The sequence below is a fragment of the Canis lupus genome, chromosome 7, assembly GCF_003254725.2.
Source record: "Canis lupus dingo isolate Sandy chromosome 7, ASM325472v2, whole genome shotgun sequence".
NCBI classification, from domain to species: Eukaryota; Metazoa; Chordata; class Mammalia; order Carnivora; family Canidae; genus Canis; species Canis lupus.
This window is the reverse complement of record NC_064249.1, coordinates 80,718,909-80,730,462: the sequence shown is the minus strand read 5'-3', so window position 1 is coordinate 80,730,462 and position 11,554 is coordinate 80,718,909. Positions and strand designations below refer to the sequence as shown.

Here is an 11,554-nt window from a genome sequence, read left to right as displayed (position 1 = left end):
TATTTCCTTATTTGCTTACGTATTTATGTATGTATTTATGTACGTACTTCTTTATTCTTTTATTTCTTCATTCATTTATTCATTTATTCATTCGTTTATCTATTTATTTATCTTTCATGTATTTATGTATTTATGTATGTATGTATGTATGTATGTATGTATGTATTTATTTATTTATTTATTTGTTTATGTATTTATTTATTTATTTATTATTTATCAGAGACGGAGAGACGGAGAAGCAGGTTCCATCCAGAGCGCCTGACCTGGGACTCTGAGCCCGCGTCTCCAGAACCACGCCCTGGGCTGAAGGCGGAGCTCGACCCCCGAGCGGCCGGGCCGTTGCCCCGAGTTTGTCTTTGTATGTATGTGCATTTATGTATGTATGTATGTACGTACGTACTTGCTTACTTACTATTTATTCATTTTCTTTTCTTTCTTTCTTTCTTTCTTTCTTTCTTTCTTTCTTTCTTTCTTTCTTTCTTTCTTTCTTTCTTTCATCAGACACAGACGGAGACGGAGAAGCAGGCTCCATCCAGAGCGCCTGACCTGGGACTCTGAGCCCGCGTCTCCAGGACCACGCCCTGGGCTGAAGGTGGAGCTCGACCCCCGAGCGGCCGGGCCGTTGCCCCGAGTTTGTCTTTGTTTGTATGTATGTGCATTTATGTATGTATGTATGTACGTACGTACTTACTTGCTTACTTACTATTTATTCATTTTCTTTTCTTTTCTTTCTTTCTTTTCTTTTCTTTCTTTCTCTTTCTTTCTTTCTTTCTTTCTTTCTTTCTTTCTTTCTTTCTTTCTTTCTTTCTTTCTTTCTTTCTTTCTTTCTTTCTTTCATCAGACACAGACGGAGACGGAGAAGCAGGCTCCATCCAGAGCGCCTGACCTGGGACTCTGAGCCCGCGTCTCCAGGACCACGCCCTGGGCTGAAGGCGGAGCTCGACCCCCGAGCGGCCGGGCCGTTGCCGCAAGTTTACCTTTTTTTTCCTTCTCTTTTTTTGGAAGGTTTGTTTGTGTCCTTGCGTGGAGCCTGCTTCTTCTCCCTCTGCCTAGGTCTCTGCCCCTTCCTCTCTCCTCTCTCTCTCTCTCTCCCTCCCTACGTTCGGACTTCTAGGTCACCCCATCAGAAAGATGCCTCGTGGGATGGGACCCAAGAGGTGGGCCAGAGAAATAAGGACCCGATCTCCCCCCCCCCAACCCCCCGCCACTTCCCTTGAGTCCAAATCATGAAGAAGACGGGGAAAGCAGGCCAGGCAGGCGGACGCCGGAAATCCCAAGTCCACACGCACGCACGAGCACCAGAACTGATGCCCAACCCACTCCACCTCTTTCAGAGGGCTGAGAGGGAGGCAACCACGGACAAAGCCTGTTTTCCAGGACGAAACCGAGATGAAGGAACAGGCGGAGGTGGAGGCGGAAGGCTGGAAGGTTGACGGATAAGAGAAAGGAAAAGAGGGACGGACGCCTGGGTGGCTCAGTGGTTGGGCGGCTGCCTTCCTCTCGGGGCTGGATGCGGGGCGGGGGTTGGGGAGGTGGAAGGGGTACCCTGGGCTCGTGTGCCCGCATCGGGTTCCCTGCGGGGAGCCTGCTTCTCCCTCTGCCTGTGTCTCTGCCTCTCTCTCTCTCTGTGACTATCATAAATAAATAAAAATTTAAAAAAAAAAAAAAAAGAACGAGAGAAGGCAGCTGGAGAAACTACATGCGAACGCAGACGGTAGACACAACCCCAGGGGGGAGGGCTGGGCTCCGTGAGGGGTGGGACAGAGGCCAGCGGTTTCCACGAAGAGCCTTTCGATGGACTGCTGAATGGACTGGATCTGCGGCTTTGGCTGCGAGCCTCCTTGGATGGTGACGGGACAGGCGAGGACAGGCCCGGACACCCCGCAGGCCCGCCCGAGGGCCTGCTTGGAGCGCACGAACACGTAGGGCACGTTCTTCTCTTCACGCGGCAGGCAGGCAGGCGGGCGGCGGACGGTGCGGGATGATCTCCAGGGGCTCGGCGTCTGCAGCCAGCCATCAGGATGAACTCAGAGATGCCTCTCCACAGAGGGTTTTGGTGGCTTCGTGGGCTCCTTTCCGAAGCTGCTTGTAGTTACGGGACTGCTGAACACGCGTCCAGGAGTTTCTTGGGGAGGTGGGCATCTGCCAGGGGGTAGGCCTTCGGATTCACATCAGCCTCAGTCATCTCTGCGTATCCGCGGTCCCTGTGGGTTTCCTGTAAAAAGACGTGTCCTGGGAGCTACCTATCACCGTCACACTTCATACGGATAACCGGTTTTGTCCCCACGCGCCCCCGCCTCCGCCGCCGTTGGGGTGGGCGGTGGGATGTGCTGTGCTCCCGTCACAGTTTGTGGGCCTGGAATGGTGGTGATCGAGATAGACCCTTCCGCCACCTCATTACAAAGAAACAAGACACGTGTGGTGTCTTCTTAGACCCACAGGCACAGAAAAGAAAAGGAGAACTACTTATCCCCTTGTTCCACCGGGACCCACCCGGATGCCATGCCCATGCCGGAGGGTCCAGGCCCCGAGGGACGGGCGTACTCAACTTTGCTGTGAACTCAACGGATTAGTGGAGTTGTGCCTCTGAGGATTTGTCCACGGAAACTACTTCAAATGATCGATTTTGTCCGTCTCGTGTACTTTTCCTTGTGACGAGCAAGCAGGTTAAAAAAAAAAAGAAAAAGAAACAAATGAAAAAAGGGGGGAATCCCTGCGTGGCGCAGCGGTTTGGCGCCTGCCCTTGGCCCAGGGCGCGATCCTGGAGACCCGGGATCGAGTCCCACGTCGGGCTCCCGGTGCATGGAGCCTGCTTCTCTCTCTGCCTATGTCTCTGCCTCTCTCTCTTTCTCTCTCTCTCTCTCCTCTCTCTCTCCTCTCTCTCTCTCTCTCTCTCTCTCTCTCTCTCCCCCCCCCCGACTATCATAAATAAATAAATTTAAAAAAAAAATGAAAAAAGGTCTATAGGTTAAACTTTTACAATAGCTTCCCAAATCTTTGGTGACCTGGAACTTTGAAGGTGTAACTAGCTTAATTGATAAATTGGGTTCAGTTCATCGGATACCTGGCGTCTGTCTTTCCAACAGAAAGGTAAAATACTAAAGTGTGAGTCAGTAAGACACCCAAGGTGGTTTTTTTGTTTTGTGGTGTTGTGTTTTCCTCCCCCACCCCTTGCCCTTTTCTTCCTTCCCCCCCCCCTCCCCCCACCTCAGTTTTTGTGTTTCTCTTTTGTCTGATTCAGGAAACCTGCAGATACCTGGGTGTGTCAGTAAACGTGTTTCAGGTTGGTTTGTTCGTTTCTCTTTTCCTTCCTCTTTTTTTTTTTTAATTTTAATTCACAATTCATCACACACACACACACACACACACACACACACACACACACACGGGCAGAGGGAGAAGCGGGCACCCTGCAGGACCGCTGAGCCACCCAGGGATCCCCTGTTTCGTGCTTCCTTCACAATTGTATCATACAGGGCAGCCCGTGTGGCTCAGCGTTTTAGTGCCGCCTTCAGCCCAGGGCGTGATCCTGGAGTCCCGGGATCGAGTCCCACGTCAGGCTCCCTGCACTGGAGCCTGCTTCTCCCTCTGTGTCTTTGCCCCCCCCCCCCTCTTAAATCTTAAAAAAAAAATTGTGTCCTACATGTTAGGTTTTTACAAAATGAACAGCGGAGAAATAAAAAACCAGCAGAGCCAGGCAGTAGGTAGGAGAGTGCTTTAATGGGGAGCGCTCCTGGGCGAGGTTCCATGACTCGGAGAGGTGGCCAGAGTCAGGGAAGTCGCGCGGGGTTGGGGACTGTGGGGGTTTTGAAGCCTTCTTGGTTCCGACTCTGGATCCGGGTGGGTCCCTAGCCAAATTAGACAAGGGAACACCGTGTCCTTAGGTGATTGGCTGGGAGTAGGGGGGGGATAGTATCAGACGATGGGGAGGGGGCGGGGGCGGTTCCTGGATGGAAAGTTTCGGTTTCCCATCTAGGCTTTGACTCACTGGAGATGATGTGGTGGTCAGGGATGCTTTGACGGGAAGATCAGCCATTTTGACCCAGTTTGAGATGTCCGCCATTTTGGGTGCCCCTGTCTCTCAGCCAGCCCAACAATACATACACAAACACACACACACACACACACACACACACACACACACACGTGTTTCTAAAAACTATCACATGTATTCATACATTTGACAATCTAAGGATTTCTGGTACGATAGACAATGTGCCCGTGGTTCCTACTGACTTTTCACCAGAGACTGAGGTTTCTAGGAGTTAACAGTCTGCCGCCTGGGTGGCTCAGCGGTTGAGGGGTTGAGCATCGGCCTTTGGGTCAGGGCCCAATTCTGGGGCGGCGGGGGGGGAGGTATCCGAGTCCGGACCCCTTTCCACATCTGGCTCCTTGTGGGGAGCCTGCTTCTGCCTATGTCTCTGTCTCTGTCTCCCTCCCTCCCTCTCTTCCCCCTTCACAAAGTTCTCTCTCTCTCTCTCTCTCTCTCTCTCTCTCTCTCTCTCTCCTCTCTCAAAAAGTGTAAAATAAGTACAATTTTAAAAAATCTGCCACATGGAATCGAGACTACTGGTTAACGATAAGGAAAACAACCTCTGTGTGTGAGATAGTAGGAGACATGTAGAATAGATACAAGGCATGAAAATACGGGTGGTGGTGGTGGTGGTTAAAGAAAATGAATCGGGGATCCCTGGGTGGCGCAGTGGTTTGGCGCCTGCCTTTGGCCCAGGGCACGATCCTGGAGACCTGGGATCGAATCCCACATCAGGCTCCCGGTGCATGGAGCCTGCTTCTCCCTCTGCCTGTGTCTCTGCCTCTCTCTCTCTCTCTCTCTCTGTGACTATCATAAATAAAATAAAATAAAATAAAATAAAATAAAATAAAATAAAATAAAATAAAATAAAATAAAAAAGAAAATGAATCTGTCCTGAAATGACTCTGGCTTTTTTTTTTTTTTTTTTAAGATTTTATTTACTTATTCACGAGAGACACAGGGACAGGCAGAGACAAGGGAAGCAGGCTCTATGCGAGGACCCTGATATGGGACTCGGTCCCAGGAGTCTGGGATCACGCCCTGAGCTGAAGCCAGACGCTCAAACGCTGAGGCACAGGGGCGTCCCAAAGCCTGGCTATTTAGAGAAAGAACACTTAAGACTGACGGAATGGAAAAAGAAATTATAGAAGGGATTTATGAAGGAGATTTTTGAGATTTGTTTTTTGTTTTCTGTTTTTTATTTTTTTGGATTTTATTTATGTATTCATGGGAGAGAGACAGAGAGAAGGAGAGAGAGTAACAGAGACAGAGAGAGACAGAGAGAAAGACAGAGAAAGAGAGAGACAAAGAGAGACAGAGGCACAGAGACAGAGACACAGAGAGATAGAGAGAGACAGAGAAAGCAAGACAGAGACAAAGAGAGACAGAGATAGAGAAAGAGAGAGACACAGAGAAGGAGAGAGACAGGGAGAGAGAGAGAGACAAAGAGAGAGACAGAGAGATAAAGAGAGACAGAAGGGGAGAGAGACACAGAGAAAAGAGAGGCAGAGAGATAAACAGAGGCAGAGAGAAGGGGAGAGAGAGACAGAGAAAAGAGAGGCAGAGAGACACAGAGAGACAGACACAGAGAGAGGCAGAGACAGAGAAAGAGAGAGAGACAGAGAGAAGGGGAGAGAGAGACAAAGAGACAGAGAAAAGGGGCAGAGAGATAAAGAGAGACAGAGACAGAGAGACAGACACAGAGACACAGTGAGGCAGAGACAGAGAAAGAGAGAGACAGACAGAGAGACACACACACAGAGAGAGAGAGAGAGAGAGGCAGAGACACAGGCAGGGGAAGAAGTAGGCTCCACGTGGGGAGCCCGATGTGGGTCTGGATCCCAGGACCCTTGGGATCAGGCCCTGAGCCAAAGGCAGACCTTCCACCGCTGAGCCACCCAAGGCGTCCCAGAAGCAGACTCTTTGAAAAGGGATTGCAGGCGTGGTCAGGACGGACTGAGATTGGGAGAAGTGGGTTTTACTACTACACTGGTGTACAACTGAGATTTGGCTCTTCTCTCTGCTAAAATGGCGAGATTCTCTTGCATTGGTAGTCTACTCTTGATAAGAGTGTGAACAGAGAAGAAAAGACAAAGACAAGGTGCTTTTTTGTTTGGTTGGTTGGCTTGGTTTGGTGTGGTTTGGTTGGGGGTTTTTTGTTTGTTTTTTGGGGTGTGTGTGTGTGTGTGTGTGTGTGTGTGTCTCTCCCTTTACCTGCCCAGAACAGCAAGGTTTTTAGATTCCCTTTTTTTTTTTTTTTTTTTTTGGTTGTTCTTGTTTCACTTTTTTTGGTATTTACTTATTTATTTTATTTTTTGGGTTCGTTTGTATCCGGTCTTCCCCTACTACGTAAGAGTGAAAACTTCTCCACGGTAAAGGAGCTTCATTTTGGGGACAACTCTAAAAGCACCTGTAGAATCTCCTAGGGGCCACCTCGGCGAAAGAGACACTGAAGATTTCCGTTTTGTTATGATCCGTGATCCTTTGTAGGCATGTGCCTTGAAAACTTCTGAGATGTTTTTGGTTGGCTGGTTGGCTGCCTGTCTGTCTGTCTGTCTACTGGTCCCTTCATCCGTTCGTGGATTCTCAGCGGATCCCAGAATGCCAAACCCTAAATAGAGTCTCTTGACTACTATAGGTCGTTTACCTGCTATGGGAAGGCACATGAGAAGCACTGTCAGACAAAGAACCATAAGCCCTCTTAGATTACATTGTGTGGGTGAATGCTGCCGGTGTTCCGAACAGGAAATGAAATTCCTAAACTTGTAACGTGTCCTGGTAGAGTGCCGTCACTCCACATTCGAACTGTTTAAATGCTCTGCGTACGTGCATGTGTGTTGTGTGTGTGTGTGTATGTGTGTGTGACAGAAACTGGTCGGATTTTCCTCTCGACTGCATTATAATGAATTCTCATTGGGTCTTTAGGCACGTCCATCCGTGGGTGACCTCCCTGTCACGTGCAGGTGTTGTTAGGAAGGTCTTGCAACAATGCGGTCCACTTTTCAGAAGATTCGCGGAAAGGACTCTGGACGAATCCCGGTGTCTGGTCACCCTGAGATTGTCCAACTACATACAGTAGGAGTTGCCGGAACTAATGAAAAAGCTGCATGGAAACCGAACAGAAAGGAACAACGTGGAACTGAATGAGGTCCACGAAACCCTGAACAGAGTTCAGAAACTCTCAGTGAGTCATCTTCCTTTTTTTTGGCGATTGTTAAATCCTCTTCAGAAGGTCGGTGGGAATCCGTGCTCATTGCAACCAGACACCGTTGGAAGGATCCGCTGTATCACCAAGGCCTTCCTTGAGTAGAAGGGCGTCTGTTTTTCTTTCTTTCGACCTCCCCCGGTCCCCACGCCGCCCTCCCCTCCTCCCTCCCCTCCCTTTCACCCCCCCCCCGCCCCCCACCCGGCCCCGGCCCCGGCCCCGGCCCCCGGGGTCCATTTGTCAAAGTGATCTCTATTGACCGAGCGGGCCAGGGGCCCCTGGAATCGCATCCTAAGACTCGGATAGGATCAGACAGCCTGGAGACACTCAGATCCACTTCTCGGGAGCCACCCGAGCCCCTCGGAAACCGTGAGCCTGATACCTTCCTTCCAGAGGTCGCCGCGGCCTCACTGGGCGAGTCAAGAGTGCCACCTCCTGGCGGACGAAACCGAGAGTCAGCTGCTTAACCCCAGCGAGCCTCCCAGGTTGCCCCTACGAGGTGCTTGGAAATGCTGAGGCTCAACGACACCGGAACCACAACAACCGGAAGAACAGAAAAGAAGAGCAAAAGAAATGCTGAAGTTCTTCCTTCTGGCCTTGCCTTTACAGGAGTGTGCCGTCTGCGACCACGCCTGTCTCCGCGGACAGGAAGAAAAGAGTCCAGATGGCTGAACCGGGGTTCTGCACTCTGCGGACCACAGGAACCCCCTCCAGCCTGACCCAGGAACTCCCTTACTCTGAGCCAGGGACAGGAGGTCTTGTTTTGTGTTTCGGTTGTGGTCCAAAAGACAGGCGTCACCTACGATGGAACCTTGTAACCCTTTCTAAGCCTAGAGTCGCTCAGCGGCATTACATACGTTCACACATCCTCCTCGCCAAGTTATCTTTCCATTCCATTTTTTTACTCTCTTTTTTGAAACTCTTTAAATTTTATTTATTTATTTGTTCGTTCGTGCATGCATTCATTCATTCATTCATTGTTTGTTTGTTTATTATTTTAAAGGATTTTTTTATTGAGAGAGAGAGAGAGAGAGAGACAGAGGCAGAGGGAGAAGCAGGCTCCATGCACAGGGAGGGAGCCCGACGTGGGATTGGATCCCGGGTCTCCAGGATCGCGCCCCGGGCCAAAGGCAGGCGCCAAACCGACCGCTGCGCCACCCAGGGATCCCCTCCACGTACTTTAGAGAGTCACTGTCTTAGACATGCCTTAGGCTCAAGGACTCGATGCTGTCTCCCTTTCTGTGGCACGGTCGGTCCCATCCATCCCCCGTTAGGCCCAAAAGTAGAATTGCATGACCACACTGCTCACGGGAGCTGGAGAAGATATGCTAAGGTGACCGACCGACCGACCGACCGGATGGGAGCACTGTCCATTCGAAAGGTCCTACAGGCCGAGGCGTCTATAAACACGCTCCCTGGAAGTCTTTGGCTTTCGCGTGCCTCTGATGAAATCATTGCTCTGGAAACTCCAGCATCTATAGCCGGTCTTGTCCATGGTCTTCTGACCATGACTCGTCCTCTGTTCGCCTGACATTCTGCCCAATTGTCCACGGAGTAATTAGACCCCATCCCGTGAGAGCCGTATCCGACTCCTCTGCTCACCCCCACGACAGAGAAGAATATGCCCAGGTCTGTGCCCGCCCATCTTCACTTTCTCCGCCAGGGCAGAAGAAAATGTGGCCCGCCCTCCCTTCTCCTTTCAAAAGTCCAATCTGAGATAGGACTTGGATACGAAGGAAACCAGATTACTGTTTTGAACCATAGACACATTGATTGATTGAAGATTTTATGTAGGTAGTCTTTTTTTTTTAAATTTATTTATTTATGATAGTCGCAGAGAGAGAGAGAGAGAGAGAGAGGCAGAGACACAGGCAGAGGGAGAAGCAGGCTCCATGCACCGGGAGCCCGACGTGGGATTCAATCCCGGGTCTCCAGGATCGCGCCCTGGGCCAAAGGCAGGCGCCAAACCCCTGCGCCACCCAGGGATCCCCTATTTAGGTAGTCCTGAGATGCACGCGGAGGGACGCACGCACGGATGCACACAGAGGCAGAGACACAGGCAGAAGGAGAAGGAGACTCCATCCATGCAGGGAGCCCGACGTGGACTGTTGGACTCGATCCCAGGACCCCGGGATCACGCCCTGGGCCAAAGGCAGGCGCTCAACCGCTGAGCCACCCCGGCCTCCCTACCTGGAGACACTTTGATAGAGTAGCAGCAGCAGCAAAGAAACACATGCACACCACCGCTCCCCCCACCCCCCCAGGTGAAAGAAGGTCCCGCTGACTCCCCTCCTTTTCCTCTGAGAAGAGAAGCACACCCCTTCTCCTGCCCCTGGAAGGTGCCTTGGAGGAGAGCGCCAGGAGGGGAGTGAATGACATTCTTCTCTTCAAGGACAGGAAGTTGAGCGTGAGCAGGAGAATTCTGGAGAAACAGATTGTGTTATAGGAAAGAAAGAAAAGAAAAGAAAGAAAAGAAAAGTCCTTATGTTCTTTGAGCTTCCCCCCCCCCCAGAATTGAGTTCCTCTTCCACAACCTCTTCTCATTCAACCCAATAGACAAGTATTTGGGGGGGGGGTCAGGTCCCAGACGCTGAGAGGGTGGAGGTGAAGGTGGTGCGGGGGAGGGGGGGGCACACCGTCCTCTCCAGTGCCTTTGGTTCAGGCCTCCTTTGTGCCCGACCTCCCTCCCTCCCTCCCTCCCTCCTTCCCTCCCTCCCTCCCTCCCTCCCTCCTGCCCTCTCTCCCTTGAGGTTCATCCTCTAGCACAGCCCTTCTCAGAGGAGGGAAAGGAAGCTCCTCTGAGAGGAGCAGTGACATTTCCAAAACGTGCCGGTAGTCGAGGCGGGCCTCGGGCCCTGTGCTGCGTATGGGGCGGTGAGTCACCGGTGGAACTGCCGGCCCAGGCCCCTCCGGGCCGTGCTGAGCAACAGGTAGAGACGGGAAACGATTGTGTCGCCTGAGACGCTTCTATCCCGGAAAGATCGCGGCGGGGACTGTACCAAAGTATCCGTTGTTCTGCCTTCCTGGGGCGTCAGCACGGTCCGGGCAGTCCTCACCCGGGGTCAGGTTGGACGGTTCCTTTCCACCCCAGAGACATGAGGATGGGCAATGTAGTCAGCTTCCAAACCACGGGCCACTGGGAAGAACAGGGTCTGGCGCTCAGCCCAGAGACACCCATCCCCTCAGGAAGTGGTGCGGGACAAAGGACTTCAGGGACCACACAGGAAAAGGTTCTAGGCTTCAAAATATCGTTGGTTGGTTGGGATGCAGGGCAGAGCATCGGCAACTTCAACACATTCCAGTAGCTGAGCAACCCCAGCATTCCTCTCCACTCGGAGCTTTTAGAAGACCAGTATGCCATGGAGTCGTCCGCCAATGTCCCCACTGCAGACAGAACCCAGAGGGACAGAACCTCAGATGCTGCTCGAGATCACCTACTTTGTGCCTGAGGAGACCAGAGCGTGGGCTGCATGGCGTTTCCTCTAAGCTGATGTAGCTTGGTCTGTTCCTGACCTAGGAGGCGGGATCAGGGGAGAGCACCTTCTTTGGCAGGCCCCAGGGAAGCTAGTTTTTCCCAGTTTGGGTTCTTGGGTTGCCCTGATCGACTCTGGGTCCGGACTTTCACCATGAATGTGACTAGTCCTCAGCCCAGACTGGCAAGTGATGTAGTCGGCCTCCCAGTTTCTCGGTCTGCCATCAAGGTCGTCCTCCTCCTCCTCCAGGGTGGGGTGGGGGTGGGGAGGGGGTGGGGTGGGTGGTGGGTGGTTGTGTGTCAGGTCCCAAACATAATCAACAAGGCAGGAAACCACAAATGTTGCAGAGGATGCAGAGAAAAGTGAAGCCTCTTACACTTTTGGTGGGAATGTGAACTGGTGCAGCCACTCTGGAAAACTGTGTGGAGGTTCCTCAAAGAGTGAAAAATAGACCTGCCCTAAGACCCAGCAATTGCACTGTTTGGGATTTACCCCAAAGATACAGATGCAATGAAACGCTGTAACACCTGCACCCCGATGTTTCTAGCAGCAATGTCCACAATAGCCAAACTGTGGAAGGAGCCTCGGTGTCCAACGAAAGATGAATGGATAAAGAAGATGTGGTTTATGTATACAATGGAATATTCCTCAGCCATTAGAAACGACAAATACCCACCATTTGCTTCAACGTGAATGGAACTGGAGGGTATTATGCTGAGTGAGGTAAGTCAGTTGGAGAAAGACAAAAATTATATGTTCTCATTCATTTGGGGAATATAAACAATAGTGAAAGGGAATATAAGGGAAGGGAGAAGAAATGTGTAGGAAATATCAGAAAGGGAG

General features: G+C 51.3%; 1 pseudogene; it reads right to left on the bottom strand.

The window, feature by feature from the left end:
• Positions 1 to 638: 638 nt before the first annotated feature.
• On the bottom strand, positions 639 to 2,780 carry LOC125755360 (NHP2-like protein 1; annotated as a pseudogene).
• Between the last annotated feature and the right edge of the window lie 8,774 nt (positions 2,781 to 11,554).